Here is a 26,775-nt window from a genome sequence, read left to right on the forward strand (position 1 = left end):
TGCTGTCTTACCTTATATAAATGAAAAATAGTTTTATACTTTCACTGTTAACCTGTTAACTATCCTTCGGAAATGAAAAGCACATAAAATATACAACTTTCTACGTGTTGAAAAGATGGGGAGTAAACTTATAAACTGATGTCAGTCTAGACAAAACTTTTATTACTTTAACCCCTACGCCACTTTAGCAAACATTGATAAACTTGACCTGTTTCTGGCTTCGTGAAGCTTGGCACCTATGTCCACTTAGAAATTTGAAATGTATGCATTGACCATGTTCGTCTCGACTGAACTCCAGGAAGAATATTCAATGTTTTATACAGAGTCATTCCATATTCCATTGTGCTAAACTTTCTATGGTTAGAAATTCTGCCGCCTACTGTTTATTCAAATAAAATTTACGGTTAAAAATGTTGATTAATATTAAACCTTTTTCTTTCTGAATGCACGTTTTGGTTAAAGTGAGTAAAAGTTTTTTTTTTTTTATCGCAGGTTTTCGTATAATTACAAAAAAACAGAAACAACGATAAATCTACACAATTACAAAACTAAAATTCCTGGTTCGGTTCCCAACGGTGGACATAGCAGATAGTCCAACCTGGATTTTCCTCTAAAACAAGAAGCATTTCGTATGGTACTGCCTGGTGGTTACAGCGCTTAACTCTAAAATCCCGTCTTCGAACATGTTTGCCCTTTCAACTTGGGGACACTAAAATGTAATGTCTAATCCTACCATTCGTTGGTAAAAGAGTAGCCTAAAAGGTGGCAGAAGGTACCGTTCACTACCTTCCTTCTCTCTAGTCTATCACTATAAAATTAGAAACGGCCAACGAAGATAGTTCTCGAATAGTTTTGTGTGAAATTCTAATAAAGAAAACAAACGATAAAGAAGTAAAAAACTACATGAGATAAACATATGAGTGACAAATTCAAAGCCGCAATATATATTTTTTTTCAATAACCTTCATACGATGACTAGGTCCATTATTGAAAGTGTACCGGAAGTAGCCTAGTTATTAATGTTCCAGTCTACGAGGCACAAAAATTTACGTTCGAAACGTAATGCTACTCTTTATCTGTGGGTGCGTGATAAAGGTGACAGACAACCCCATTTTACTGGTCATTAAACCAGATAAAACCCTTATGACAACAGTTTTTGCTGACCCTGCCATATCTCTGGACAGCAATAGACATTTTTTAGACAAATTTTTGTCCATTTCGTGTTGTTATGTTGACTAAAGTCATCTTTGGACAATTAGTTTTTCAGGAACATCATGTTTAAAAGTCGCTTCTCTTTCTCATCTTAATAGGAATTATGAAATGTATCTTATCTTACTTCCACTCCAGGTCCAGTGTGGCCCAATGTGGATCTATGTGCCCAACGTTCACGTCTTGTTACCATAGAAATAAACACATTCTTCACTTTGAGAATGTGACTGCGTTATGAGAGTAATGGCCAAATACCATTATTCGGCCAAACAGAGGTAGCTCAAAGGTTGGCGGTTGGTGCTGGTGACTAGATGCCTTCCTCTCTATTCTATAAGTTCAAAATTTGGGGCAGCTATCACACATAGTAGCTCGGCTCTAATATCGGTTTTTCAAATTATGAAAGGTGATGACAACACAGTTTTTGATTTTCAATATACCTAAGTTCAAGGAGAAAATAGTATACGTGATAGCCGACACATCAGCAGTAACGTCTAGTTATTTTTTATACTTGCTTTGTACACGCTGCACGTGTTACATACACTTCTAAGGCTTGGTGTGTGGGTATATAGAAACTACTTAGTTTGTCTCTCTATCTATGTATGTGTTTTATACAAACATATTATTGTGCATAGCTGTACTACGCTGTTTTTTGGTTCAGGTTCGTATTGGAAACAAATTTTACTTCCAAAATAATTTCCATCTATACTTTTCTGTTCACAAGAGGGTGGAACATTGTCTATTGGTTAGTGTGTCGGTTTATAAACCCAAGAATTCATGTTCCATACTTTGGGTCCAGTAAGTGCTTTATAAGAATGGCATCCAGGTTTCTCTATTAAATTAAAGTATTTCAACAGTTCGTGGTTGGTGCTAGTGACCATCTAGCTGCCTTTTCTCTATCTATCAGTTAAAAATTAGCGATGTTTATCGCAGATAACCCTATTGTAACTTTGTGCGAAACAATTTTCAATCTTCTATTTTTACGATGGAACACAACAATGGAAATATATTTTCAATTGTTTAAGCTATTCTACTTTAAAAAAAAAACACGCAAAAACCTTAGTCTATATATGGAATATAATATTAAGATGTTAGACTAGAAAAAAAAGAGTAGTTGTTGTTTTGAATTAAGCACAAAGTTACACAATGGGCTATCTGTGCTCTGCCCACCACGGGTATCGAAACCCGGTTTTTAGCATTGTAAGTCCGCAGACATACCGCTGAGCCACTGGGAAGCGAAAAAAAAAAGAAAAAAGAGTAACATATATTTTAAAATCACTTTTACTAGATAATGTAAACCAAGCGGTGTTTTCTTGAGAAGGTGTGGCATGTTTTGTTTATTCCGAAACATATCTGACGAAAATAATTTGACTTACTGTTTGAAATATGTTTTGAATACTTAGCTAAAAAAAAGATATAACATAACTTACAGTTTTTTTTCATATTTTAATGTAACTAGATTTTATTAACTTTTTTTGGCACGCCAACGAATTGCATGCAAAATTGCTGTACGCCTGACGAGAAGAAAGTGAAATTATTGAGACATTACTGATAACCAGAAACATATAAAAACCAATAACCTAACCCTAAAGTTTTATAAAATTTAAACGAAGTTTGATTATTACTTCCGTGGATATTTTGGTCGTAATCATAAAAACGTTTATAAATATAACGATAAATACTCGTGTGTTTCATGCAAAATACATGATATAGAATTACACAAAAGTAAGGCTCTAATAACAAAAGTATTGAAGAGAAGGTAGTAGAAATACAAACACGAATTTCTTTATTTCTTACTTCTTGGCAGCAGACCTCACTTGAGAGTCTAAAATCACACCTTCAGGTTTTGTTTTTTCCAAAAGTTTCAGAATTTTACTATTGGTTCACTCAACTTTATTGTGAAAATAACTAGTAATTTTATACTACTTTGGAAACAGTAAATGTAAATTTCTATCAGTTATACAACGTATCATACCTATATCATTTTACACTGAAATTATTTTGGCAAGGTCTCAAGGTGTATAAGCTAGGAAAACCAAATTTTTCTGGCTGAAAACTCGACGTTATCAAACTACGCCCAGAGGTAGTCGTGAGAGAAAGATATAGCTTGACCTAGAGTTTTGTTTCGTACTTTTTATACCAATACTTCCTGCTTTACACTTATTTGAAAGAACGTGTTTTAGATTACAATTGGAGGATAGGTGTTTCGTGCCTCTAGTGACCCGACCGAATGCTTTTCTCAGACAGATCTTACCAATAAGAAGACTCATGATGCATCGTTAGGGCTACGGCCATTAACGTTAAAGTAGTTGTACACTGTTTCTTGTTATATCATATAAATATACAATGTTATGTATTGTTTATTATTGTAACATATAAATATACAATGTTATGTATTGTTTATTGTTGTAGCATATAAATATACAATGTTATGTATTGTTTATTGTTGTAGCATATAAATATACAATGTTATGTGTTGTTTATTGTTGTAGCACGTAAATATAAAATGGTATTATTTTGGTGTTGACATTTTGTTTGTTGTCTATATAAAATTAGCACTAAATGTGGTCATGGATATTAATAATCGATGTTATGTAAATGTCAATGTCAATGATAAGTTTGGATCGGAAGATGCCTAGTAGTCACGTGTCACACACTGAAACCGAGTTCGTTCATAATTCGAGGCCCTTTACCGCAAAAACGCGGTCTCCATTTTTGGGCGGAGGGCGCGTCATAAGATTGAGGGTCACATATCATTATGTTAAACAAGAGCAGACAGTAAGCGCTGGTGAATAGCTGCCTTTCATCTAGTGATTCTAGTGTGTCGTCTTAACATTAAAGACGGTTCTAAACAAATTGGCCTTTTGTAGCTTTGTCCGAAAAGGTAAAAATAAATAAACAAGTAATTCCATATTTGTGTGTGTGTGTATATATATACATACATGACATCTTTCACTGTTTAATGGATTAGCTATTTTACAAAAAAATAAACGAAATGAGCTTTGAACTTCTGATTGCTGTATAAATTAACCATCTTGCTCGTGTCATGGTTTTATAGCCATCTTTGGTATTCCAGAAAACACGTGAGACAGGCTATAATTTTAAGACTTATAGTGCGAACGTCAACAAAGAAAAAATCATTCTATCGTTTATCAATCACACTGATCTGAACATATCTATTCGATAGGGATGAAATGTTCGAAGAAATCAGGATTTAGAGGCAATGTTTACCGCATTTATCAATATAGTTTAGTATTAAGAAAGATTTTGATGGCCTGTTTCACCATTTCACTGTTTTTGCTGATATTCCAAAAAAGCTTTCACGCTTTTAATCAACAAGAACGTGTTAAGTAGGTAATATATATCGTATCTAAAGCACTTGCACGCTATCTATATAAATAATACGCTTGCATTTGTCTACCGGAATTTTTCTCGCACAATGAACTTTTTAATGATGTGAGATTTATAACTTTTAAAAGACAAAACACAATGATACAATGTCGTTGTCACCGCGTGAAGACTGGCTTCGATTTCAACTTCAGTTTTTAGTTTTAAAAAATATTTCACATAAATAACACCACGCGTTTGATTTCTCATAGAAAAAAAACACTGCACTAAATATGATTTCTACGGGCATTTTTCATTTACGTCTAAAATACTCACACGAGCTCGTTCAAAACTATATATATATATATATATACGCTTAACACGCCTTGAGATGTTTTTGTATATTAGCTAAGTTTGTCTTTGTTAAAACTTTACATTTACTCTACCTTGCAACAATTTAGCTTCGGTTTATATCATAAACACCTTCTAACTACCTTTTATTTAGTACGGATTTTAATTTTTGTTTTCCTAAGTTTCTTTGTTTCAGTGCTTAAATCTGTGACATAAGCTGAACGCTCATAACTGCTTCATACCCTGTACACTTTTGTAATTACCATTATTCTATATTTTACTTTACGTGTAGTTTTATTACATAAAGCTACGTCCACGTGAGCTTCTTTGTCTGACCGCGTAATTTATTTCTTAGTTTTTCAAATAGGCCAGAATTTGTTGATCTAACACATAATGACTACAAGAAAGCATTGTCTAAATGCTGTGCGTGAAAAGAATACAATAAGTAAAAATCCAAGGAAAGAGCATACAAACTACCCCAAAGGTTTTGCGGGGCGCGACTAGTCATTCAATGAATATGAACTACATATGTAATCTATACCACTTGATTTTGCATTAAAGCTAAAACAATATTGCGTATGTTTATTATTTCAAACAATGAGAACAACCATTTGTAGAAATGAAACAGTTAAAAGATGTTTTAAATTGGTTTAAAACTAGATAGATTTATGCAAGTCAACTATTCTGAATAACAAAACCAAAACCTTTCTCGTAATAATGAATTGATGCAGGACAGACCGAAAGAGGCCTCCTAAGTGTACGTTTTAACAGGCGTTTTCACACTTGATGAACTGGGTGTCTTTTATTCCAAACTTTGTTAAAATTTGCATTTAATTTTGGCTGTTAATCCCATATATTATATAAAAAATGAGAACAATTATATAAATATTTTATAGATAACTAGATATGAAAGTTACTAATATGAGTTTCTTCACTGATATCTTCTAACACAGGCCCGGTATGGCCAGATGGTTAAGGCACTCGACTCGTAAGTCGAGTGACGCGGGTTCGAATCCCTGTTGCACCAAACATCCTCCCCCTTTCAGCCGTGGGTGCGTTATAATGTTGCGGTTAATTCCACTTTTCGTTGGTGGAAGAGCAGCTTAAGAGTTGGCGGTGGGTAGTGATGGCTAGCTGCCTTCTCTATAGTCTTACACTGTTAATATAGGGACGGCTAACGTAGATAGTCCGCGTGTAAGACTTGCGTGAAATTCAAACACAAACAAACAATATTCTAACACCGTAATTTAGCTACTGATATTAAATTATTTTTAATGAGATTTTCCGATCAATACAATGATTATACTTTGAAACTGGAGCACCTTAGGCCCTAAGGTTCCAAAAGTGTTAAATAACATTTATGTAAAAGTTCATGAAAACTGTTATTTTATGTTAGGAATGTCTTGAAATTTCCAACCCTAAAATCCGGGTTCGATTCCTTTCGATGGACACGGCACATAGTCCGCTTTGGCATTGCTACAAGAAAGCACACACACCTTCTGTTCGTTACCCTTGACATGCTAACACAACAGTCGTAGATGTTTTTATATTTACTACGTGACAAATCGCCTAAGATAATTATTAAGATAGTTTTATGCAATTTATTCACAGTTGACAAGTTTATGATCATCACATAAATGAGTCGATGACGAATAGTTTACGACGGTATTACGCGTTATTATTATTTCTTCGGACGTGTTTCCGATTTGCTACGTTATGTACATTACGTATTACTATCTCAAATAACTGGAAATTCAAATTTGAATCTAGAAGTTAATAAAATGTTAATATATATCAAGTTTAAGCTATTTGCCAACAAGATTGATACACACAATTTCCTTCTTTAAAGCAAATATATTTTAATATGCAAAGATAAAAAACAATACAATTTAGAATAACGTTTATTATAAATAGTTATTACAAATGTATGTTTATATGCAAGAGCTTTACAAACTATACTGAGTTTATATCCAGTCAAGAACTGAATATTTTATCGACGATCCAAATACATGACGAGCAAATTAATTCTAAATTGATAGAGATGCACCTGAGGCCCGGCAGGGAGAGGTGTTTAAGGTGCTCAATTTCTAAGCTGAGGGTCGCGGATTCGAATCCTCGTCACACCAACTTTTGGGCTACTCTCTTACCAATGAATAGGATAAAAGGGCGTTATAATTTAACGGTCAATCCCACTATTTGTTGGTAAAAAGAGTAGCCCAAAAGTTGGCGGTGGGTGGCAATAACGAGCTGCCTTTCCTGTATTCTTAAACGGGTAAATTAGGGACAGCTGGCGCAGATAGTCCTCGTGCAACTTTGCGCAAAATTTTAAAACAACCAAATAAACGGTTGCACATCGCTTAACCTAAAGACGTCTTTCGTGGTTAGCCTTACACTGGTTAGATATTTAATGTCCCTGTAAGAATTCTAATGTCTGAAATAATTCAATGAAGTTGAGCTTGGCACGAAATATTTGCCCTTTGAACTAAATCAGTAAAGAAATGCATTATAATAAGGTAAGCAAAAACTTTATTCAGATATTGATTTAACAGAAGGAGGGTAACATTAAAGCAACAAATAGTAATGTTCAGTCATTTTTGAATAAATTCATTTGAAATTGGTCATTTCAAAATTATCAACTTTATTACGTGCTCATATACATAAAACATTTATTGGCAAAACATGAACTTGCATGTTAAAAGATTATTTAAACTGTTATAATCTGAATTACAAGAAACTTTGATGGTAATAACCAAGGAAGTACTATGAAAGAAAAAATATCTTGGTGTTCTGGTTGATTAGTCTCTTAAGATCTTGGTATTCTGATTGGTTAGTCATTTATGGCATTGAAGCACCAAGCTGTTTCTAGTGGTAGAGTAAGTAGGACTTTAGACTGTGTCTGTAGGATATTGAATACAAATCAAAATATATTATAATTTTACCGTACAGGTTACTTATGTTCAGTTATGGGCTCATTACCTTAAGGGTATCAAATTTTTGAACAGCGTTCAAAGTAGGGCTACTAGGATAATACTTGAGATGGAAAGGTTGTTATACGAGGACAACTTACGATCTCTGAAATTGTTTCATTTCAAACTAAGGGGAGGGAGTAGAAGATTCAGAGGAGATTGAATTGATGTGTTAAAGATTATTAAGAAAACTGATAGTAATGATGTACACTGATTTCCTGTTTAGTGGCGAGAATAGTGTAGCCAAAGAACACAAATAAAATTTTGAGGAGTGAAGGAGTTGACTACCATGTAGTCCATATTTAGAATCTTTAGTTATTTTTCATACATTGTGTTTCTTTATGGATGCCATAGGAAAAACGTTGTTTATGAAGCAACTTGTAGCAGATACTTTAATACGTATATAGGAGAAACTTACTGACCCGTACACGACAGAATATCTGGACATTTGCGTGACATTCAAAACCTCATTACAAACAATGCTATTGCAGAACATTATGGAAAAGAACATGGCCTGCCAGAAGCAGATACTATCTTATTGGAACGGCCCAGCATGGCCAGGTGGGTTAAGATGGTCGACTCGTAATCTGAGGGTCGCGGGTTCGAATCCCCATCGTACTAAACATGTTCGCCCTTTCAGCCGTGAGAGCGTTATAATGTGACGGTCAATCCCACTGTTCGTTGATAAAAGAGTTGGTGATGGGTGGTGATAACTAGTTACCTTCCCTCTAGTCTTACACTGCTACATTAGGGACGGCTAGCGCAGATAGCCCTTGAGTAGCTTTGCGCGAAATTCAAAAAACAAAAACAAACAAACAAACTTATCGGAATTCGAGATCTTACCTAAATGTCATAATTTTTTGGACACAAAAATTTAGAAAAATCTATTTTAATCGAGAAAAATAAGCTAAATTGAAAACATACAAAGGTTGTTCTTTAATTTAGAGACTTTAACGACATTTTAAAGATGTTAATATCTTAAACTTTGACTAAGTCTCTGTCCATAATTATAAGGATTGCGATAAAAAGTCAGACATTGCTTTATGTATGTATGGATATAATACGATGGATTGGTTTGGTTTGTTTGTTTTGAATACTATTCATGTTTATACTAATACAGCTGAGGTTATTTGTTTGTTTTTTGAATTTCGCACAAAGCTACTCGAGGGCTATTTGCGCTAGCCGTCCCTAATGCAGCAGTGTAAGACTAGAGGGAAGACAGCTAGTCATCACCACCAATCTTCAACTTTTGGGCTACTCTTTTGCCAACGAATAGTGAGATTGACCGTCGCATTTTAACGTCCCCACGGCTGAAAGGGCGAGTATGTTTGGTGCGACGGGGATTCGAACCCGCGACCCTCAGATTACAAGTCGAACGCCTTAACCCAACTGGCCATGCCAAGCCTAATATGATGGAAAATACTTACCAATACAAAAATGAATAAATGTTTTCGATAAGTAACTTATTCTATTCTAAATCCAACAATGCTAATAGTTTACTTATTGTTTTAAACATTCTATTACTTTAGTCTTGTTGGTCTGATTTTTCCTAACAATAAAATTTCAATAATGTTTAATATTATTTTAATATATTATTTACTTTCTAAACACGTGTATTTTTATTCAATTTACAAATGACAGTGTTAAAGATTTTATTTACTTTCACAAAAATGCAGCGTAGATTTATTCTTTACAAGAGGATGGTTGGCCTTTGGAATGGGTTGACTTCAGAAAATGGTGGACGTAATAAACTTAACAGATTTTAAGGTGAGTTACTACAAATATTTAAATTATCATGGCTGGATTTGAGTTTCTTTTTCTTCTTAAGTGAATGAGACAGCCTCAATGGACTAACAAATCTCTTCTTGTTCCTCTAAATATTACGTCATATTTTAATGATTTTGATTTTAAAAAATTAAATATTCAACAGAAAACAAAAACGTTCTTCACAAATTGAAACTAGTAAATATATATACATTCACTCTTGCTGGTTTAAAAAGAAACTTGTTTAAAAGATTAACAATTTAGAGTTTTGACATCTTGTTTTATTCAATGAAACACGATAGTTGAAAACAGTCAGTTTGGAAGTAGGGCAAGCAAAAGTATTCAAAATAAATATATGGTCACAAGTTATAATAAATTAAAATATCTCTACAACTGTATAATAAACTAATAAAATACAAAAATTTCAAACGAGTTATGGATGTAAATATTTGAAGAAAAATAAAAAGTTGGGTTTACCAAATCAAGCAATCGAGAAATAGAATAACGGTCATTGGTATTTGTTTTATAATGGAACGTGAAATAGTGATCAGAATATTTATTATATATATATAAGAACGTACAAAAATAAGTGAAATTTATTTTACAATGAAACGAACAGTGATAACGCAGACTTGTGATGGTTTTATTGTTTTGAATTTTTACATGTTATACAGTAATTCCTATACGCTGAATCCTAAAATGATATACATTTTTCTCTATCGCATATAGATTTTACACAAAATGTCATATCTACTCTTAGATAGGTGAGTAATTTTCATTTAAATTTACTCACATTTCTTTATGCTTCAAATTTTGAAAATCATTCACCATAACATCGATTGCGACGTAACAGTTTTATCATTTGTTCTTTAACCCACAAAAAACACACCACTAGTATATAAACGGTTAACAGATCACATGATGTGTCATTTCTGGATAGTATTTGTCTGTGCCAGCACTTTTACATTAATTTTTCTTTTCAATATAATTATTATCGCTATGGCAACAAGAGGACCTGCAAATAACCCAAACATATTCTGTTTTATTTTGGTAAATACGATCTAGGTAAGAATTCTTTTTCTTCCCGATTTGTAAAAAAAAAAATTACATGATAGAATTTATTTATTTTATTTATTTGTTTTGAATTTCGCGCAAAGGTACTCGAGGGCTATCTGCGCTAGCCGTCCCTAATTTAGCAGTGTAAGACTAGAAAGAAGGCAGCTAGTCATCACTACCCACCGCCAACTCTTGAGAAACTCTTTTACCAACGAATAGTAGGATTGACCGTCACATTATAACGCCCCCACGGCTGTAAGGTCGAGCATGTTTGGCGTGACCGGGATTCGAACCTGCGACCCTCGGATGACGAGTCGAACGACTGAACACACTTGGCCATGCCGGGCCCTACATGATAGAAAAATATTATTTTCGAAATCTGTGTAGATAAAATATGAGAAATCAGTTATTAAAACTGAAACAAATTTTATGAAGTTTAAATCGATTGTACTTGTTTTTCTTCAATAACGAGAGAAAAAAGTTTTAAGTGCAGTGTGACAGAGTTGTACACAGTAAAAAATTAAAAGGCGAACGTGATATTATGACGTTCATAATACCACATCGCCCTAGTACAGCCGTATGTCTCCCGATATACAACGCTAAGATCAGGGGTTCGATTCCCCTCGGTGGGTGCAGCAGGTAGCCTGATGTGGCTTTGCTCTAAGAAAACACACTTCAAACAATACTTCTTTAAATATCAGATTTCTGAAATAATTACAATTAAAGACACTGAGGTTTATGTCTACTTTCTTAAGCCTTCTTCAAGTACGGCCTACATTTAACTGAGAGATAAATTAACAATTAGTTTAGTTAGGTCGAAATTTTACTGCACTTAATACTTACAATAAATAAAGTTGTGTTGTTATCCCACAATTTAATGTTAAACATTTTCAAAAATTTGATAAGATTTTAATATGTTGTTCTACAAAATGTTTACTAAAGATATTTACATCCGCACATTTTCAGGACAGACAAGAACTGAGCATTATTATTATAATAGGTTGTATAAAATATTTTCTTTCACGCGTTTATTAACCTAATTATGTTTTCTTACAGGAAAAAAATGTAATTTGTTTACAAGAATTAAAAATTAGTAATATCCTTTTCGAATGAATTAGAATTTGTAAACAGTAATTTCTACTATGTTAAATAAAGACAAATAATTTCGTACTTTTTCTCAGATTATAACAACTTAAATGTATTAATCTTGTGCCAAATTTTCCTAAACTCTAATACAAGTTTTCTGGTTATCATTAGTAGCATGCATAAGACAGACTGGCCATTTAATTAGGAACTCTACCTGATAGTGAGTGGAACTACTTCCAGTAACTTGAATCGTTGGAAGAATACGAGCAAAGGGTAATGTTTCAAGTTTCATTTTCTGTACTCGTAACAAAAAAAAAGTAAATTGCAACTCTACAAACTAAAGCAAACAGTTCCAGTTACCTATTATCCACAATTTGCTCCCTAAATACTGCTGAACTATCCCTTCATGGCAGAAAGTGAGATGAACAGTTCTTGGAAAGGTTTTATACATCCATTAGATAGTATTAGTAAGGTTTTTACAGATTGTTGACTTTAGTTCACAGTTAAAATAATCGGTGAACTGGAAGATATTTGACTTCTGTTGCAACGTTTTCATTTCTTTGTTACAGCAGTTGAAAATTATAGCTTTCCTAGTGTCAGAAGTATCTAATTCGACTGACACTGTACATAGACTCTGATGATAGACGTCTTTGATAAACATGCTCTTGCTTAATGATTATCCATTTTTATGCACGTGTAAACATTGATAGGAGTATACATATTATTACATCTCTGCATTTTGTGATGAATTTACTATTGTGTATTTATTTTAATGTCTATATTTGATTCAGTTAAATATATATTTAGAAATGCACGTAACTTATGCCTTTAAATACGTATTGCGACATTCCCTCCTATTTACTAAAGTTGTAGAAGATTCTCGAGTGTAAGAATGACCAATGTAAAGCGTATATGTAAACACTAGTGATTGTCAGTATTGTTGCCTTACCCAAACTTTCTAGAAACTCTCCTCTCAAGCTTGTAAAAGGTTATCAACGCAACGCAAAGAAACGTTATATATTATTGGTTTGCTACAGTTGGTATACTATAAATCTCAGAAGCCACAACTGTGGTTAGTAGTTGTTAATCGGGAAACTACAGATATTTGACCAGGAACGTTTATAGATTTCGAACATTATAAACCATTTAACTTCAGCGGATTAAGATCGTCCGTAGTTTTACGAAGATATTATATAACTTCAGTGTAAGACTAGAGGGAAGGCAGCTAATCATCACTACCCACCGCCAACTCTTGGGCTATTCATTTACCAACGAATAATGGAATTGACCGTCATATTATAACGCCCCCACGGCTGAAAGGGCGAGTATGTTTGATGCAACTGGGATTGGAACTCGCGACCCCCAGATTATGAGTCGAACACCTTAACCCACCTGGCCATGCTAGGCCGTTTTGAATATTAAAATATATTTGTTTTAAAAAGAAAAATGTGTGTATATCAATTTTGTTGGCAAATATACTAAATTGTATACATAATGCCATTTATTTAGCTTCTAAAACTAAACTACAATTTAACTCAGTTTTACGCTATTTGAAATCGTAATACGTAACATAATAAAGTGGATGTTCGTCCGATACAAATTATAACACGTAGCAATTTATAAGATTCAATCAATCACCTGAAACATAATATGATTAGTATATCTTAAATATGTCGACACTATAAGTAGGTGTATGTGGGAATAAAAATAAAGAGGCTAGTTAGGAGACACTTTAAGAGGCTTATAGTGTATTCATGTGAAAGTTTTTGTGAAAGAAAACCTATCGTTTGTCGGATTATTACTATAAATGTAAAAAAATATTCACACATTTGGCCATATAATCAGATTGGAAGGATAATAGCACTTAGCCTATTCAAATGTTTCTGAGCGAAATCTTTAATACGCCATTGATCATAAATAATAAAAAATTTCAAAGCTTTTAAAATTCTATGTTTGGTTTAGTCTATTTGTGTTAACTCATCGTTTTGTAACTGAAATATTGCTATTTACGTTGGATATCTTTTACTATCAGATAAGTCAGATCCTAGCGGCTGCAAACACAGTAATGATATTATAACGTGAAAATAAATCCACTTCTCTAAATAAACGGTGATCAGTTTGTTTGGTTTTTGTTAAATTTATCTTTGTGTTTACTGATGAGGGTGTTAGTTTTGTTAAAGTTATATCTGTGTTACTGATGAGAGATTTTATTTTCTGACACTGGTCTAACGCAGTGGAATAGTTGAGAAAAAGCCAAATCAAACACGTTACTGTATTACTTTAAATAAGACTTCGTGATCAGTCACAAGCAAATCGTGCAGACAGTTAAAGTTTTAAAGACGTATTTAGCAGCTATTGTTATATCGATATTGCACATTGATATTACCTAAAGGCACTTAGTGATCCATGGGCTAAACGATCAGTCAGAGATCCCTACGGGTGAGAAAAGCCAGAGTCGTAGCCATACCTCCAGGTGAGGGGTCATCAGTTGACTCCATCAAATCTCTAGGTGTATGAACTGGCTTGTCTGTATATATATAAGAAAGGATAAAATTGACTCAGTTGTTTTTATAAAAAACTATTTCTTAAAATGGCATAATATTACATATACTTGTTGATATATATAACATATACTTGTTGATATGTATAACATATATAACATATACTTGTTGATATGTATAACATATATAACATATACTTGTTGATATGTATAACATATATAACATATACTTGTTGATATGTATAACATATATAACATATACTTGTTGATATGTATAACATATATAACATATACTTGTTGATATGTATAACATATATAACATATACTTGTTGATGAACGGGGACTCACCCAAACGACACTGATAACAATGCTTATTTAGACCTGCTGACCAGATAGATACGCTCTTCATCTGTTTAGTTACTCTTCGCTAAATAGTGAGATCGAATGTCACACGTCACAGTTATATGTTCCTTGCAACTAAGAATGTAAACCGTGTTTAGCACGATATCAGGGCTCAAACTTTAAATTTTACAAATCGTAGCCTACCCCCTTAAGTCGTCAGACCTTGGTCTAATACGAGAGAGGTCTCGGGTTTGATCACAAGCCGTGGTGAATACTACATAGGGTTTTGATCAACGTTTCTTTATATTACGTAAAGCCACAGATATTTTGTACCACACATTCTAGATAAGTATTCTATCAACTGAATTAAAAGTTTAATTAATATTTAATTTCTAGTAATTGTCTTTTTAAAATTACGAACTATCGCATTCTATTCTTCTCATAAAGTAGACCCATATTCTGGCCTCATCTTGAGGGCGTAGGACTACCATTACTCAGAAGTCAGTTTTTCTGTAATATTCAAGTTTTATTTTCTACTTCATAGAATATGGTTTGAGCCCGGAACCTTTTGGATATCAAATGACTCCTTTAGCAGTCTGATAGTTTCACAGTATCAATAGAGATAGCTAGACAACACCTTATATATGTTAATCAACACATCATAATACACTTATTCCTGCATCCATATACCAGGAAATCAATTTTAAAATAACTGAAACCAAGTAACAATGAAAGATATCCCACTTCAGAGCTTCACCTATACCGGCTATAAAGATAACACTCATGGACATGGGGCGAAAAGAAGAGGGTAAACAAAACAAAACTCTATAAACCTCAATTAAAATAATATTCAAGGAGAGAGGAATAGGTCAAACAAGCACCTGACCCTCCCAGGTCTACACAGGACCTAAATTCCGATGATGTCCAAGCGAGTGAGTTAAGAAGTTAACTATCTTAACTAGTATGGTATTTTTAACCACTTGAACTACTACACCTATTCACATCTACGCATTAAAGTTTTTTCAATTTAAAAATACCTTTCCAAACTTAATACTTATGTGATTTGAGTATGTACCCCTAAGCACAAATAAATGAAGTTACCGCATTTAATACAGAAGAAAGAGCTACTAAGAAGTTCAATTAACTTTACATAGGATTTTTATTTGATAACCATTCAAATATTTTACTTATCAAAGCACACCTTGTGAAGAGAAATGAGTAATAGCTAGATCTTTAGAAGACATTTGGTTGCTAATCGCAAGACAATTTTATTAGTTCAAGCGAATTCCCGGTAGAGGAATGGATGAATAAGCCTTAATACAGACAGTTGATTCCCACACACATATTATAATATTATTAATACATTATTTGTTCTCATATGCGTCAACTTTTTTCAGGTTTCGCTATTATCAGGAGAATAATTGCATACGCATTTAAATTCTTTCTAAAATGATCTGTAGGCAGCTGTCAAACGTAATACATGAAGTTAATTCTAAAAGACTGATTTAACTACTGACAAGTTTATGTGGGTTCTATGTAAACACCACGTCGTTCGGCTATCTGGGAATATGACATATGAAATGTAAGTTGATTAACATGTTTAGAAGATAAAATGATGACTCAGCTTGTATTCCTTTCACTATGGCATTCCAAAATGTTTTCTTGTCGACCAGGTATTACGAAATGTGCTATCGTATTTCAGAGTATTCAAATACAATATAAAAAAGCACTACAATGTAAAAAAAACACACGAAATATTGTTGTTATAGAAACGTTACATAATTTTGACTAAATCGTTTTTGTTCAGATGCTGATTTGTATATATAATAGCTACATTTCATTTCACTACATATTACACATTAAAAGGATTTACCAAGTTTATTCATGTTAGTTCGTGTGAAACAAAACTGCGGTGTTATTGAACACACCCAGGTCAATTTATACTTATTATGTTTCCTGGATGATTTTTAAACTACTGACTCTCTCTTTGTTATTGTTTTCCAACTCAGAACACAATTGAATTATAAAGTGTTATACACCAACTTTGGTATAGAGTTGTCCTTCACTAACATACCCCGAAGTCGAACAATCGAAATATGTACAAATCCTTATATTTAAAATTCTTTACCTAAGCTACGAGACTATATGAAGTGTTAGAAATGCTGATTTGTTGGTATATTGTTAGATCATCATCAGTCAATAAAAACTTTGGTTTCGTCAACTGTCTTTCTCTGATGCTATATGTGTAACACTCATGTCTGTTATTATATTTGAGTTTTAAAGTTGTTTTGTAATAAAAGTGGTTGTAAATAACATTCGTACCCACTCAGCTTGAAGTTTTTCTTTACCTTTGTTTTGAGCAGTGTAAGTAGGCTTTATAGGAATAGAAAAGCTTGACATATAACGTGGTAGCTAGAAACTAATACAGCAACAGGAAGGCTGGGTGTACATCATGGTGGTTTAGATGGGCACTGTAACCAAGCCGGAGATTAGTTTTAGGGCAAAGCAAAATGTAAAAGATCCATTTTCAAGTGATAAAAAATACGTGTGAAATATTTAAGAAATTAATAATTCAAAGGTTTGGCTGCTAGAGAGAAAATAAACATACAAATAAACCACTAAATGAAAGAGTACAAGGGTATTCAATATGAAATTATTCAAATTAAACATCGTGTGGCACGCTTCGAAAATAAATGGAAATCAAAGTTAATTGATAAAAAGTATCCAGTAGAGAAATGTAGTGTGAATATTCCCTTAGAGGAATACCCCTGGCGATCAATGTCAGAAATAATATTTTTATACAATCCCAAGTAACCTGTTTATGAAGGTTTGAGAACTATAATCTACAGCAACTGTCTGTTGAATGAAGTAGACTCAGCTGATAGCCTGATGTGGCTTTGCTGTAAGAAAACACACACACACACTGTTAGAAGTGAAGTTTCAGCCCCCTATACTGAAGTTGAAACGTCACGCCCTTTTCTCAAACCTACTGTATTTAGTCTAACTAAAGTTCCATTGAAACAATAACCTGTTTAAACTATTTTTCTGTTAAAAATGTCTGTTTCTCCTATGAAAAACACTAATATAATTACATTCTAGAGAGAAACCTCATGGGGTTGGGGTGAGGGCAAAGAATGTCAAACGTCCGAGTAAAAAGGGGTGTTTTTTGGAAATTATAATTTGGCTTTTTTCTTCTTTGTACTTTAGATTTTTTTAGTAACTAGTTATGTCTTGGAATAAAAACATATGTTAATAGAAATGGCTTATAATTACTTTATAGACTGTTTGTTTTTTTAGAATTAAGTGCAAAGTTACATAATGGGTTATCTATGCTCTGCCCACCACAGGTATGAAAACCCGGTTTCTAGAGGTGCGAGTCCGCAGACATACCACTGTGCTTTATAAACTACGTAGACAGTAGATTCACCACTGCTTCAGTTTCGCAAATGTACAAATGCTCATAACGCTAAAATCAGAGGTTCGATTCCCCTCGATGGATTCAACAGATATGAATTTGTATAAATGAAAAAGGTAAGACAAACACTACTGTGAAATATTCAATCAAAATATTGTATGTAAATACATATAAATATTATGTTACATAATGTTGTACAAATAAGTCATACTCTTTTCCCACTGATTTTCTACACAATTGGCGCACACCTATACAAATGTATTAAAATGCACGTTATCGTGTAAAAAAAACAATATTGTATTTCTTGTGTATTTGTAGCATTTTTAAATTCCTCTAGTCTGTTTAAAGAAGTCGTTAATATATCACCATAAGCTCATAATGGTTTTCATTAACATACGATGAAAAAGAACATACTGCTTTAATTTGTCGTCAAATTTCTATCTATTTAGAAACTAGTGGAGAAGAAACAATCCAAAAATGGCATGAATATTGGATTTTCTAGTGGTAAAGCAAAAAATAATGTTTTCAACATACTTGTCTTTCGTTATTCTAGAAAATCAAAATTTCAAGCATGGTTATATCCTTTTACATGAAAAGCTAGTGCCAGACAGACCAAGGCATATTTTACAGCGAAATGATAAAAGTTACCTTGAGTCACAGCATGAAATACCACAAACTTAAGCGTTGGTTAAATGTGTAAGCTTTATCTTTGTCGTTTTATTATCGTTTTCAAGTACCTCTTCAATGGAAGCAGTATCTCCAATCTTGTTTGTGAATCTCGAAACAAATAAGTTATAAGGAGTGTGGGGGTGGATAAGACATATTATCACTAAAATGCTCGTATAATATCGTCCATGTAGAGAATCTAAGATAATTCTAAAACACATGTCGTTAGAATTATCTTTTTTTTTACTTTTCGATAATGATAATATCATCCACAACCTGCGTGATAGCCATATCAAGATACTACAGAAACTTGTATCATGTTTCAAGGATTCTGGAGTTTCCGCCGGAAGTGCACTGTATAAAGACGGCATTGTGATAAAAGTTATATTGCAATCCTGATGTAACAGATAACCAAATCTGTATGAACTAAAAAGCGACTACTGTAATAAACCAAATTAGCCAATGTTTGCTGGGTTTTTATAGAAAGACAGAACTACGGCTTTGATTTATCTCTTACATCACCTTTAGAGAATCCTCAAATACTTTGAAATGGGTAGATAGTAACACCAGACATCTTAGTGTGTCACAACATGTTTATGTCATCTATCAGTGACACTGAAATACTCTCGCTGACCTTGATGCTAAAGGTGAAATAAAAGAGGCGTCTTTTCAAAATAAACAATTTGTTTGCTTTCTACAAATTGCATGTACAGTTTTACCAGGGTATCATTAGTTTTTTTTTTTCTCATGATAAGGTAATTTAACACATAACTAGTTTTAACCACTTAAACCTAAAACTATAAGAGAGAAATATAAGACAAACGTTCGATAAAAAAAAAAACGAATTTTGGGTAGCTTACAGTCATTCCATCTCTTTCCAATCCTAGCTTAGTGATCAGCGTGTCGGAAGATCCGAGATTCGAAACATCATGTCACTGAACTCTGTCAGCTATAAATAAGTTACAAAATTGACAAAGTGTCGGAAAATAAAAAATAAGATCATCTACAGGTCAAAACTAAAATAAATATCATATAGGATTTAAATGAAATAATTTATATAACATAAATTCATGAATACAACTCTATAAATGAACACCTAAAAAAATCCTTTAACCATTAGGCTTTATTAAATCATCGAGTTGAGTGCATCACTGTGTTTGCACGTATTTACTTTATTGAATTTTAGTATCATAGCTGTACATCAGAACAAAAACAATTAAAAATAATATACAACTTAAAAACAACGTTATACGTATATACCAAGAATATTAAATCCTATAACCATCAGACTGTATTAAATCAACAATTGAGTTTTCCCTTATTTCTGTAAGTCTTCCATTTTCCCTTTGTTCAGTCTAAATCACTAGAAAAACAAAGTAAAGTTAAATGAAATATAAAAACATCATTAATTACAAATGCTACATTATCTTATAACTTGGCACTTAATAACTCATTGATGGTTAATACATTATCGATACAGAAATAAAACTACAGATATTATCCTTTAATTGCTGGCATTGGTTCAGTGATAAGTCTGAAGGCTTCCAACTACCCGTAGTTGGCATAGCCCAGACAGTTCATTGTTTAACTTAATGCTAAACACACAGAATCTATCCTTTAATTATAAATATATATTTAGCTTTGTTTCACAAAACTTACGCTAGGTAATTCAAAATAAACTGTTAATTCTTATCTATATCAAGGGATAAACGCTGTTAATTATTATAAAATTCCCCCCAAAATGACGGAAGACCATTGTTGAATGATTAAAGAAAATTGCAGAATTTAAACAAAATGAATTTGTCTACACCTGCAAAATGCACCTACCTTTCACTTATTTCATCAGTCTCAAAGTAATTCTTTAATTGCCACATTTTTAGCAAAACTATGCAGAAACAAAATGAAATGTTATCGCGAACAAAAGTGCGTATACACCCTGAATGAAACTTAACAACAGTCTTTATTCTTTTCATTGTATTTTAGGTCAGGAAGTAGAAAACATAGTGCCGACATTCTGACGCAGATTCACGTTTCTTTCGAATGTACAATAGATAAAAAAATTATTTGGTAGAAATAAAATATTTTTTTCTTTATGTTTTAGGGCCAAGTAGATAATATATGTTAAAATATTTAAATATTTATTTACTAACATTTATTCACCACTTAAAACTTTTTAAACTCGAACACAAATGTTCAACTCATGGGACTGTACTTATGATAAATATATTTGGTAGAAATAAACGTTTATTTTCTGATTCTTGATGACGAGAAACCCACTTGATATAAATATGTATCTCAGAATGGCTGATAAGGGTATTAAAACGTTTACTAATAAAGTATAGAACAATGTTTCGACCTTCCTAAGTCATCTTCAAGTTAAAACCCATACCAGTTGTTCTGAAATACATTTTTAAACATTTATTTTTCTTTATATTTTAAGGCCAAGTAGTTAATATATGTGCTAAAGTACCAAAGTAACATTTATTCACATCTAAACCTTTTTTCAAACACTGACTTTATACATTAATAATAGAAGGCCTAATTTTAAGTATTAGGCCTAATAACAAGTATCAATTATACTAGCTCTAATACATAAACGTAACGTAAGGCTTAGCTGAAATACTACTTGGTAAATTTTATTTTACATTTGTTTACAACTCATTGTCATAAGACTTTTAAATTAAACTATTTTGCTGTTATGTTTCCGAAGTTATCAAAATTAAAGAATAAAAACAAACCTTTCTAACAAATCAACATAAAAATTGAGCATTCAAAATAAACACCAAATTTGGAATAAAAATATTCGTTGATAGTTTTGTTGCTAAGCGACGATTTGCAATAACGAGAGTGTAGTTATGATATCATTTTCTGTATTAATAAATCTATATTGCTGAATAAAACAATAATCGGAAATACTGATTTTTGTCATATTGACAATATTCTATCGTAAATTAAAACTGATCATTCAACAACAGAGGAGGTATTTATACATTCCCAATCTTCTAATCGGTAGCAAACTTACTTTTTCAAGGAAATTATCAGCAGGGATGAACATTACTTACATCCATGAAAATCTTTTTTTTATATAACATCTTTAGAAATTTCTGCCTCTTAATAAGAAGGAGATAGTAGTTATTACATTATAACATTGAAGCATTTTAAATCAATTCGATTCTTTGTTGTATAAAACGTATCTAATGAAAAGTAACTCAAGATATACTCAGCGACGTATTTAGGTAAGGGTTAGTGGGGGCTTATCCCCAAGGCCCGTTAATAATTTTATTCTATGTAAAATTACGTGGGTTTGTTTGTTTTTGAAATTTTGCGCAAAGCTACACGAGGACTATCTGCGCTAGCCGTTCCTAATATAGCAGTGTAAGACTAGAGGGAAAGCAGCAAGTCATCACCACCCACCGCTAACTCTTGGACTACTTTTTTACCAACGAATAGTGGGATTAACAGATCATATTATAACGCCCCCACAGCTGAAAGGTCGAGCACGTATGGACGCGACAGGGTTCGAACTCACAACCCTCAAATCACGAGTCGAACGCCTTAACCCACCTGGCCATGCCGGGCCAAATTAAATGGGATGTAGGACCCACACAAAATCTCACATCCGCTGCTGATTATACTATTTAAATTATGAACTCATAACAGAAAGATCTAGGTTTTAACCAACATTTTTTGCCAATCGTTGTAGGCATAAACTAAGAAAGACAGAATGAAATTTATCAGAGATGGAAGACGATCATGTGGACCACCAAATCATTCCCTAATCCATATGGATATTCTGTTATCTAGTGATCTTGAGTTGTGCTTTAGCGACATTGACATAGAATAATGAACTTATAATACTTGCAAGCTAATTTTAATAACTATGATGTCAGTTAGCCAGCTTTGAGCAATTCAGTATGACGTTAAATATATCTTTGAAAACCATAAAATTTACAATATGTATTGCATTTAATCTATTTCGAGTTACTTTCATGGTGAAATTCAACGCGATTTAAGTTGTCGACTTTTCTTTAAAACAACAAACTTTTGATCTGATGTATTACAGCTTGTGAAAGGTGCTCTTGAGTTAAGGTAGCATGTTACATCTAAATCAAAATCATACATAACAAGATTTACCAAACTTCACTGAGTGGAGAGAAATTTACATAATTGCAAACAATTAGTCTTCATAAGTCTTATCTTATTATTTAATTTCACTTCAAGAAAACGCTTGTAAAGAGAATGTTTTGTTTTACCAATCATGCATTTGTCTCAATTTCTGAAACTTATATAGAAATTGTTATAAATCCGAAATCCTTCTAAAATAATAAAGAACTCGGCTGAAAAGCGCAATGTTTATTTCAATATCACGTATGTATGCGTACACGGATATAAGTGAAAAGTATTATTTTCAATATATAAGCTTGAAAGTATGGATGTAAATAGATTTGTACGTATATGTATGCATAAGGTCTAAAAGTAGAGTTATTAATATATACATACGTATGACTTGTTTGTTTGTTTTTTAATTTCGCGCAAACCTACACGAAGGCTATCTGTGCTAGCCGTTCTTAATTTAGCAGTGTAAGACTAGAGGGAAGGCAGGCAATCATCACCAGCTACCGCCAACTCTTGGGCTACTCTTTTACCAACGAATAGTGGAATTGACCGTCACGTTATAACACTCCCAGGGCTGAAAAGGTGAGCATGATTGGAGTCGAACGCTTTAACCACCTGGCCATGCCGGGCCTATACATATGAGATCTTTACATAAGGTTATTAATATGTAAGCATGTATATAGATTAAAAGTGTGATTTATAATACCTATGTATTTGTGTAGCCTAAGTACATGTTATAAATAGAGTATAAGCCGTTCTCCCAAACTCTTTGTCTAAATTAATAGGAGTGTTTATTAAGGTATTTTCTGTATTTAAAGTTCAAATTAAGTAGTACTAAAACATGAAGAAAAACATAATGACATATGAGGAGATTACTGGAGAAATGAAATAGGTATCTTTGTTTTGTGTTAGGTCAGCTTGTTTCAATAAAATTGTTGTGGCGGTTAGCTTTTTGTTTTGTAGTAGGTAAAGACAGTCGTACTATATGTCGATTTAAGTTAACTGAAATGGCTGATACATTAGCCTGATTGTTACGTGTATCATACAATGTTATTTGCTTTGCTATTGCCAGTTTAAGAGGCCCGGCATTGCCACGTGGGTTAAGGCGTTCGACTCGTAATCCGAGGGTCGCGGGTTCGAATCCCGGTCGCACTAACGATGCTCACCCTTTCAGCCATGGGGGCGTTATAATATGATGGTCAATCCCACTATTCGTTGGTAAAAGAGTAGCCCAAGAGTAGGCAGTGGGTCGTGATGACTAGCTGCCTTCCCAATGCTAAATCTTACAATGCTAAATTAGGGACGGCTAGCTCAGGTAGCCTTTGAGTAGCTTTGCGCGAAATTCAAAAAATAACAAATAATAGCCATCTTAACCGCGACTTGAATGTGTATCTGTGCACAACTACTAAAATGTTATTCAGGTATAATTTACTTATAATTCAGCAGAATAATACAGATTCGTAGTGTTTTGTCTTGTTTTTCTTTTCAGTAACTAATGAGATCAAACTGAAACCGAAACACAGAGGTGAAATAGGTCACAAGATAAGCTGTTTCATCTAAATATTAGTACGTGACATCAGACAGATCAATGAATTTCAGCTGTATAGTGCTGTGTCACTCGTTACACGCACAGGCTTGGATTATTTCTACATTTATCATATCATGTTGATTTATCGGAGTGAATAAATAGAATTTCCGACTGTCACGTGGAGAACGTTAGCTTCTGTGTTTACAACGCCAAGGTTTTACTCGAGTTGCTTATACTGTAAAAAGCAAACAACGCGTGTACCTTAACTCATACGTGTACAAACATAAGGGTGTGTTTCGCACGAGTCGTGAGAAATAAGAGAAAATATTGAGAAAAATATTCACAGACATACACTCATATATATATATATATATATACAAACATATGTATACGTAAGTAGACACACACATACATATTATATATACATACGTGGCGCATACAAAATAATAACTTTCAAGTCATATAAAATAAACAGAATAGAAAAGAAATTAAAGTGCAGATAGAAACTGAACGTTGTTACAATAATTAATTAAGCTCATTAGAAACTTCAACTTGTTTATTTTTTGTTGTTGTTTAAATGTATAGTAACTATGATAAAGAATTTCACTCTAATAATAAAAGGTAATCTAGGTTCAGATGTTTAATCTTCCTTTTACTGAAAATTTATTTAATAGGCTTACATTTTTTCTTTTTCTTTTTTACAGAATCGGTTTCGAAGTTTCATTGGACATTTTTTCAGGGGTAAAATTTATACGAACAAAAGTAGTTTGCTTAAAATCGAACATAAATTAATTAATACGATGATTTCAATATGAAAATTATATTAAAACATACAACTGCGTATATGTCCTGAAATACAAATGAATAAACCTTAGCTACGTATAACATTTTATACTATTATTACATTAGAAAGCCATACTAATAAAACAAAAATTTTACATTAAAAAACAAATTATCATTTCAACAAAGTCTCAGACTTTTGGCGAACTTTATTAATACAGTTTTAATATAAACATTCAAATTTACTTTGATTTTTTTTTCTTTGTCGTTGTTAGATATGACTTTCTACATTTTCAACAGAAGCAAAAAAGAAAACTCGATAAAGTGAGCATTTCGTGCAACAACGGGCTCAGAAACCACATCTCAAACTAAACTAAAGCAATGACTTTCTCCTCAGAGTGACCACTATAGTTGCGAAGGAGAGTCCTTCAACCCAAAATATTATAGTGATTAAGCTGGTTATATTTCCTGATGCAGTTTCAATACGATAATAAACAAGGATTTGAAGTTGACTACTCCAACGTACTTTTATGTGCTCTGTTCTAATTAAATGCAGTCTTGAAATTTCCCATCTATATACAGTAAAAACTTTGTAGAATGTTTGTCAAAATTTGTCTCTAAGTGTGACATTGCTGTTTTTTCGTAGAATCTTGTTAAAATAACAATTCTCGTTTTGTTACCTTCTAAACGAGTACTGTTAATGATGCAGGAAGAAGCTCCAAGAGCAGTACAGGACCTGGAAGATCGTTCTCGCGTGGGCGGAATCTTTACCAAAGATATAATGCTATCAGAGTCCACTGAAGCACTGCTTCAACATTTAAAATAGGAACTGGAGCTCAACGTTTCAAAAATTATAAAAATGCGTATAAAACTATATTACACAGTTAACACCCGAAATTAATATATATCTTTTTATAACCAAACTTCCGAAGTGTCAGGGGGCACTCTGGTAATTTGTAATCTTCAGTGCCTACTGGTAGAGCTCTCTCGGACTTTCTAGCACACATTCTATCACTCTCTCTTACGAGCTGGCGTCAGGCACCGTGCGATCACTACTTTTTATGACTAACTGTCAGAGGGTTAAAATGTGATTTTTAATTGTAATACACAGGTATGGTGTTAAAAGGCTTAGTACTTTACGTACTTAAAACGTACATATTTCAAAAAGGCGTTTAATTAATATACATTTGAGATTACTGATCTCAGTTATTCGAATTAGCAAAACAGTAGATACGTAAAGCACTATAAAAGTTATTAAAGATACTTGTAAACTGTTGTTGTTATAATTGAATTTGAAAGAAACAAAAGTATCGTATCGATGGAATAGATGTTTTTGTTGTTAACTTGCTGTTCAATTTAAAGAAAGGTGAGTTGCGCGTTTCCCCCTGTGATATATACGTACTCCAGTTATTACTCGTCAAAGTAATCTTAAATAATTTGTGCTTCAAACATTCTCTTTATTTAAAATGGACATTAAGTTCTGAATACGAAATATTTACCCTTATCATGACGTCACACATCTGTCTAATTTAGCAGGGTTCCAGCACTATAAAATTTAACGCTACACCACTGACTCTTACATACCATTTGGAAACATACAGCTCGCAAAGTGAAAACTCTCGCGATAGTGAGTTTACACTGGATAATATATGAGAGCTTTTAACATAATCTG

The 26,775-nt window shown here is 32.9% G+C and overlaps 2 long non-coding RNA genes across 4 annotated transcripts in view; one reads left to right on the forward strand and one right to left on the reverse strand.

Annotated features, from left to right (window-relative positions):
* LOC143226364 (uncharacterized) overlaps positions 1–26,775 on the forward strand; it is a 70,439-nt gene that overhangs the window by 38,147 nt on the left and 5,517 nt on the right. Inside the window, exons 2-5 of one of the 3 annotated variants that reach the window (XR_013014566.1) lie at positions 9,527–9,617; positions 10,344–10,378; positions 11,931–12,029; positions 17,946–18,129. This is a non-coding gene — a long non-coding RNA (uncharacterized LOC143226364). Of the gene's footprint in view, positions 1–9,526; positions 9,618–10,343; positions 10,379–11,927; positions 12,030–17,945; positions 18,130–26,775 lie in introns of all 3 variants that reach the window. The other 2 variants (XR_013014565.1, XR_013014567.1) reach the window with 2 other exon arrangements.
* On the reverse strand, positions 10,406–26,695 carry LOC143226365 (uncharacterized). Its single transcript, XR_013014568.1, has 4 exons — positions 26,603–26,695; positions 19,540–19,628; positions 14,143–14,283; positions 10,406–11,018 (listed from the first exon to the last, which is right to left on the reverse strand). It is a non-coding gene; the product is annotated as an uncharacterized LOC143226365 (long non-coding RNA).

This window comes from Tachypleus tridentatus, chromosome 9 (assembly GCF_004210375.1).
Source record: "Tachypleus tridentatus isolate NWPU-2018 chromosome 9, ASM421037v1, whole genome shotgun sequence".
Classification (NCBI taxonomy): Eukaryota; Metazoa; Arthropoda; class Merostomata; order Xiphosura; family Limulidae; genus Tachypleus; species Tachypleus tridentatus.